Here is a 7857-nt window from a genome sequence, read left to right on the forward strand (position 1 = left end):
GCAACTAATAGAGATGGATGGTAAGAAAGTGATGTATACCTATTGTAAATATGGTATATTTCCAGGAGAAGGAAGGAAGAAAGATGACTTGATCTCCACAAGAAGAAACTCCACTTTAAATCACCAAAAACACCACACCAACTACTTGGATCCTCACCACAACTTCAAAGATGGAAAATCCACTTATGAACTCACTTCAAAGGGACTTGGAGGCTACAAATTAGGGTTTGGTGGCTACACAACAATAGGATTCCCATATTTTAGGGTTTAGCTTCTGTAATATACATGATAACTATCATTTTACTCCCCTAAAATGTGAGAAAACGACCCAATGACCAATATACATGGTCCAAGATCATTTCCTTGCACTCTCCCCACCCCTCCCCCCCCCCCCCCAATATATATATATATATATATATATATATATATATATATATATATGTATGTATATATATATATATATGTATGTATATATATATATATATATATATATATATATATATATGTTAACTTTAACAAGCTAAGAAGAAACTTAACATGGAAACATAACGAAAACGCTACCGTAGACGACGGATACGGAAGTACAAGTTGTTACATCGTTCCCTTTACACGTATTCAACTAAAGTAGGATGCATTTCTTAAAAAATAACAATATACGTTAACGTTTACACCAGGATTATTTCTACATGTCGTGTAGAATATAATTATGTTTCACACCATTCCTGCACCAATATGCACCATTTCCTTTTTTACTTCTTATTCTAACACAAAAGAAATAACAATTTTTCAGGGCGGTTCATGTGATTTTTTACAAAATATTTTGATTTATTATACTTATCAACTACATAAGGTGATAAGAAATTTCATAGTTTTTTTTTTTCAATAAGTATCCTTGAGACACATTGGCTATTAGCTATATTGCATTCAGATAGTTGGATTGTCATCGTACATGAAAACTATATTGTGTTGAAATACTTAAACAGTTTAAACCAAACTTAGATTTGTTTAAAAGCAACCTCAAGTTGTTATTTGACATTGTGGGCAAAAGCAAACATAGAGTGATGTTTCGTCAAATTTAAAGTCGATGGATGTTAAAGGGGTGCCTCAATAGATGTAGACATTGGGAGATTATGGCATCATTTATTGTTGTACTTTAGTCGAGAGCATAGTAGCAGAGGCCACATGGGAGGACAAAAGTATTGCCTTTCGTGAGCGTATGAGCAGATTTTCTTTGGGGATTAGGGGTGCCTCGAGATGGTGTTTAGAATGTACAACCTGGTATCTTTTTGCGGTTATCCGGTTCTATAATCCCCCTGGGTACTTAGAAAAAAGTTCAAACAGACCAAAACTATGGACCATATAGGATTTTATAGTAGGGTTACATGGGATAACATAAAAAATTTTAAGTAATTGGAAGATAGTAGAAAATAATGAAATATTTTCCACTGCACACATACAAACAAGTCAGACGTTGGCGGTGTTATTACGAGCACCCAGTTAAAACCACCCCTTGCTCCATGATGAAGAAGCAAAAGGCGAAATCACGTGCTATGACACCTACATCGTAATAAAAGAAAGAGATGATGTTCTCTAAGAAGATGTATAAAAAATAATATCTCAAGAAAACAAATAATGAAATATGAGTTAGACGGAAAACAGTTCCACAAGTCAGACTAATCTTCAAACCTCTATTTTCTGTGATATTCAAGAAAGGTTTTTAGAAAACTAAGATTAGTTCGATGGGAAAAAAACAAAATAGATGATTATTGATAGTTCTTATATACTGATATTTAAGTAACACTTGGGTTTCTTTATTTAATTTTCATTTTAATATATATATATATATATATATATATATATATATATATATATATATATATATATATGTGTTGAAGATAATAGAGTTGCGTCTTGGGCCCTTTTGTTTTACAACCGGATTGGGCTTGTCAATCCGTGTTCAGCTAGATTAGCCTTCTTTTTCTTAGAAAAACTGTTAGGGTTTCATTATAAATATATGCATGCATGTATGCGTATAGTAACGGTGGTCACTCTCATTGAATATTGTAAACCCTAAAATCCTCTACAGTTGACGTTCTTTATCGAGCTCTTCTGAGGATTGTTTATTGAATCATTCGACACCTTTTGATTCATTAGCTTGTTCTTTATTGTTTATTTAGTCATTTATCTACATGTTTCATAGATCTAATCGATCTTTAAGTTTGTTTTAAACTCATCAATTGGTATCAGAGCAGGAAGCTGTGTAATCCATACACTTCTTTTCTGTGAAAAAGCTTCGATTAGGGTTATTCCGCATTTATTGATATTTATTGAGCCGTCATCTCATAATTGACGTATCTCAATATTTATTATCTTTGCCCTAATTCGATATATTACAAGTCTGATCTTTGAACAGGTTATTCGATCAATTATGGACGAGTCACAATCCAATCCCATCAATATTTCAAACAACATTGGATCAACAACAAAGATTCCCATCCTGTACACCCATGATTATGAAGTCTGGGCGAATCACATTGAAGATTATGTCATAGGATCTGAGGACAATAGATACCTCATCTGGGAAGCAATTATCTCTGGACCGTTTTCTCATTCAGCAACTTCAAGGATTATTAAAACTCAAAAGGAGTATAATGATCTCCTGAAAGATGTTAAAGATGTAGCGCAAGATGAAAAAGTTAAATTTCAGTGCAATATCAAAGCGCTAAGATTGATTAGATTTGCTCTTCAATCCGATACCTTTAGGCTGGTAAGTTCATGCACAACTGCTAAAGAGATATGGGACAGGCTACGTGAATTGTACTCTACAGATGAATCTCTTGAACACTCCATTCAAACCTTACTCTTGTCTGAGTTTGGTGAGTTCAAGCAAGGAACAGAAGAAATAGTGACTCAAACGTTTGATCGCTTCAATCATATTCTTAGCAAGATGATCAAACATGACATCGAAAGGAAGCTTATTGAACAGAAGGTTACTTTTTTAAATGGACTCAGGTCTGAGTGGAGAGCAATTGTTTCCACAGTTAAAGCACACGATCAATTCAAATCCTACTCTTTGGCAAAACTGGTGGGCATCTTAAAATCTCAGGAAAAGATTGTGCTGCAGGAGAAGACCGTGGTTTCAAGTATGGGTTCATTAGCACTCCTGTCGAAAAGCAAAGCTGTGATAGAGGACGAAGATCTCAACTTGGATGATTATGATCTCACATCTGAAGACTATGCTATGATGGTGTCAAACCCTAAGAGATTCATCAAGAAGAGATTCCCCACCAATAGGAACCGAAATTGGCAAGGAAGCTATAGCACTGAAAAAGTCAAAGATGAACCGAAAGCTGAAGAAGCAAAGAAGGAACAGAAGGCTGAAGGAGATTCTGGAGTGAGCTGCTATTATTGTGGAGGAAAGAACCACTATGCAAAAGATTGCGTCCTCAAAAAGATGGCAGAAAAGAACGAAGAAAATGATGAAGAAGCTGTGTTGATGAAAAAGCTTGATGAGTTAAAGAAGAAGAAATCTGCTGCTAACCCTTCCATGAATGCTTTAATTGTGCAGGGCTCGGTAGCTGATGATGAGTTCGGTGGCGTGGAGGTTTGGTCAACTGACTTTGAAGATGATGAAGTGAGGAAGCCTTCACATGGAAAGGCCTATGTAGCGAAAGAAGAGAGCAGTGGAGGAAGATGCTTGATGGTGTCCGACGTTTCTCAGATGAGAGGATACAACACTGATGGTGGGAATGATGACAAAGAACAGCAGAATCTATGCTTTACCGCCAAACCACTCAGCGAGCAATTCAGCGAACTTGATGAACTGATCAAGAAGGTACAATCAGTTTTTGTCTCATTTAAAGTCCCACAATGCTCATATGAAAAGGAATTAAAAAGTGTTAATTCAAGAATCTCTCATCTAGATAGTAGTTTAACTCAAACTCGGGTCACCAACTCTAACCTAACTGATCAATTAAGCAGGGTGTCTTCGAAGAGTGAGGAACGGCGGATGTGGATCGAACTGAAGGAGTCAGAGTTAATCAAAATAAAAGATGAAAACATCTATTTGCAAAGAGACAATTTAAAGCTTTTGAAACAGCGAAATGTTTTTTGTCTGATTGCCAAACGTCTTTATACTAATATTACTCAGCTTCATTTAAATTGTGAAATAGGGCAAAAGATTCATCGCATGATTTTACCCTTTCTTGAGTTTAAGGAAGATGAAATTGATGCTGATGCATATAATTGTGAGAGTATTATTTCGTCTGAAGATGTTAATCCAACATATTTATATGGACTGGACAAAATTGAATCTTTCATAAAATCCAAGGACCACAAGAATATGCTCAAAAATCTGTTGGATGAAAATGATAAACTAAAGCTTAGAACCGAAACTATACAAAAATTTGACTCACTGAATGTCAACTTAAGCTCGGAAAGTAAAATTGATGTTGAAATTGCATCTAAGCTTAATGAGGACGATAATTTGAGTGAAATTTCTGTAGAGGACACAGTTGACTGTTCAGAATTTGTCAAAAATGAACCCGTGAACCACAAAAATCTCATCTCATAAAATTCTGTGGAATTCGGTCGGTTGTCCCAACAAAAGTCCTCGATTCTTGTAGAGAAGGCAGTTGTATACCAAAAAGTTAGGACCACTCCGAATCTGGTATACAAAGTCACAGGTGTAACCGAACATCAGACTGCTGAACTAACAGCTATTGTGAACGAAGACAATGCTGATGGTTGTGATGAGTTCTTCTGGTCGGCTCCCATTGACAATGCTGATGAAACGGTAGGTCTGTCTGAAAGAACTTCATGGAAAAGCAAAGGTAAATACGTTCTAGAACCTTTAAATAAACCTGATTGCTTCAACGTGGCAAGTACCAGTGGAAAGAAATATGTTCCTCAAGAGAAAGAAATTCCTGCAAAAGAAGTCACATCTCCAAGCAAAACAACATCGGTTCAGAGTGGTTCAACCAATGAACATAAAGCTAACGTCCATCATCGACCAAAGCAGATGAGAAGTCAAAAACGGGAAAGGAATCAGAGATACAGGAAAAATCTCTCTGAAAGAAAACAGTTTTGGCGATCGCAAAATGCCTATTTCTCACATCAAGATAGGAATTTAAAACCAGCGAAAAATCCTGATGAATCGACAGAGAGAAACAACAACCGAACGCAGAGTCTCGGTTCTGAGCAGAACAACAACCGAAAGCACAGGTGTGGTTCTGAGCAGAACAACAACCGAAAGCAGAAGTTCGGTTCTGAGCAGAACAACAACCAAAAGCACAGGTTTGGTTCGGGAGTTAAAAGAGGTCAAAACTCTAAAGTTTGTCCTTCCGTTAATCAAAAGCAAAAGAGTCACCCAGAATCTTCAATCAAAATGTCATACCGTTCTAAGCCATCTCATTCTAACTCTTCTAACTCTTCAAAATCCTCTGTCTCTTCTCGTCCTAAAGTCCACTCTGTTTCTTCTCAAAAATCTCAGTCGTCAGCTGATCAAAAAGGGAAACAGAAGGTTTCAGATACTGAATCAAAATCAATTCCAAAACCATTAAATCCAAATAAAATCAAAGTTTTCACCATCAAAAGAAAAGATGATACAACACTAATAAAAAGAACATATGTTGTTGACATCTCTCTTACTATTCCCGCAAACAACTCACGAGGACCCAAAAATCTCTGGGTTCCTAAATGTGCTTAATTTTTGTAGGTTATCAGTGACGAGCAGTATGACGAAGAATGGTACATTGATAGTGGCTGCTCGCGTCACATGATAGGGAGGAAGGAAGAACTTAGGGAATTCAGATCTCTTTCCAATGGTGGAAATGTCAAATTTGGGAACAATTCCTTCGGAACAATCAAAGGCTACGGGAAGATTACAAACGATGATTTCTCAATTAGGAAAGTTACATATGTAGAGGGATTACAACACAATCTCATCAGTGTATCTCAGCTTGTTGGAGGTACTGGTCTCAAAGTCTCATTCGATGATGAAGGTCCGGAAATTATTGAGAAGAAGAAGAACAAAGTTATTCTCCAATCAGAGCGCAAAGGTGAAATGTTTCCCCTAAATCTCAAACCAATCAAAGGAAACCCAGCCATCTGTCTGTTATCCAAGGCACCATCTGATGAAAGCTGGGTGTGGCACGAAAGACTCTCTCATCTCAACTTCAAAGATATCAACAAACTTGTCACTGGAAGTCATGTGAGGGGTCTCCCATTGCTCAAATATGATAGAGATCATCTGTGTGCTGCATGTGAAATGGGAAAGTAGAGTCGTCAAAGTCACCCATCCATAATAAACACTAAAGTCGTTGAACTACTGGAATTACTTCATATTGATTTATGTGGTCCATCTTCTGTAGAAAGCATTGGTGGTAGCAAGTATATTCTTGTTATTATTGATGACTTTTCACGTTTTACATGGGTCTTCCTTCTGAAGCTTAAATCTGAAGCAACTCACAAGCTAAAAGTGTTCATCAAGCAGATTGAAGTACAGCTGAAGAAGGTCGTTCGCAACATCAGAAGTGACAATGGGCTGGAATTCAAAAATAAAGAATTTGAAGAATTCCTGGAAGAAAAAGGGATCAGTCACAACTTCTCAGCTCCCTACACACCTCAACAGAACGGAATTGTTGAAAGACGAAACCGATCCTTATGTGAAGCTGCCCGAACAATGCTAAGTTTTGCTTCCTTACCTTTATATTTTTGGGCTGATGCTATTTCTACTGCTTGTTTTACACAGAACAGGTCGTATCTTAACAAACGCTTCACTCTCACTCCTTATGAGATCATCAACAACAGGAAGCCAAATGTGAAGTTTTTCCATGTGTTCGATTCCAGATGCTTCATTTTCAATTCCAAAGAACACCGCAACAAGTTTGATGTCAAAGCTGACGAAGGGATATTTCTGGGTTATTCTCTTACTTCCAAAGCATACAGAGTGTTAAACAAGCATTCAAAGAAGATCGAAGAAACTTACTACGTGACTTTTGATGATAGCTATGTTAAGAAGCTAAAGGCCAACGAAGACACAGCTAGAGAAATCTTTCCTCAAACTGGCCAAATCACAGCCTCGGTCGCTAATCTATTAGAGAAATTCATGGAGCTTTTTGATGAACCAGAGAAGGCCACTCTTTCTGAAGCCAGTGCAGCAGACAACAGGGTAGATAACTTGAAGCAACTTATTGACGATGCTGCAAGAAGAATGAATGAAGAAGAATCGACTTCACAAGACCCTCCCCAACACAATGCATCAGTAGAGGGGGAGGATCCACCTGCATCCCAGCCAAGGTCACAAGTTGAGGGGGAGCTAAGGTCTCAACCTCCAACCGAGAGTGCTTCACCAACCGAGAGTGCTTCACCAACCGAGAGTGCTTCAGCAACCGAGAGTGCTTCACCAACCGAGAGTGTCTCACCAACCGAGAGAGCCCCTCCAACCGTAGGTTCATCAACACCCGAAAGATCAACACCTCAAGAAACCCCTATAGCTCAAGATTCACAAGACATTCCTGCAAGATCACATGTCGAGGGGGAGCATGCTGATGTGTCATCCGACTTCGACAGTCTGTCCGAACCAGAAGAAATGATAAATGCTGAATTGGATCCATCCTTTGATCCAAACTTCCCTCCTCTCACCAAATGGACCAGAAATCATCCTATTTCTCAAGTTGTCAGTGATATCTCAGAAACAGTTCTGACCCGATCACAACTCAAGGCCAAACAAGCATCCTTGTACTCAAAAGTCGAATTCTGCATGTTTAACTCATTCGTATCCAAAGTTGAACCAAAGACAGTTAAAACTGCTCTTGATCACTCTGATAGGGTTCAAGCAATGCAAGACGAACTGAA

The sequence above is a fragment of the Lactuca saligna genome, chromosome 4, assembly GCF_052625555.1.
Source record: "Lactuca saligna cultivar CGN05327 chromosome 4, ASM5262555v1, whole genome shotgun sequence".
NCBI lineage: Eukaryota > Viridiplantae > Streptophyta > Magnoliopsida > Asterales > Asteraceae > Lactuca > Lactuca saligna.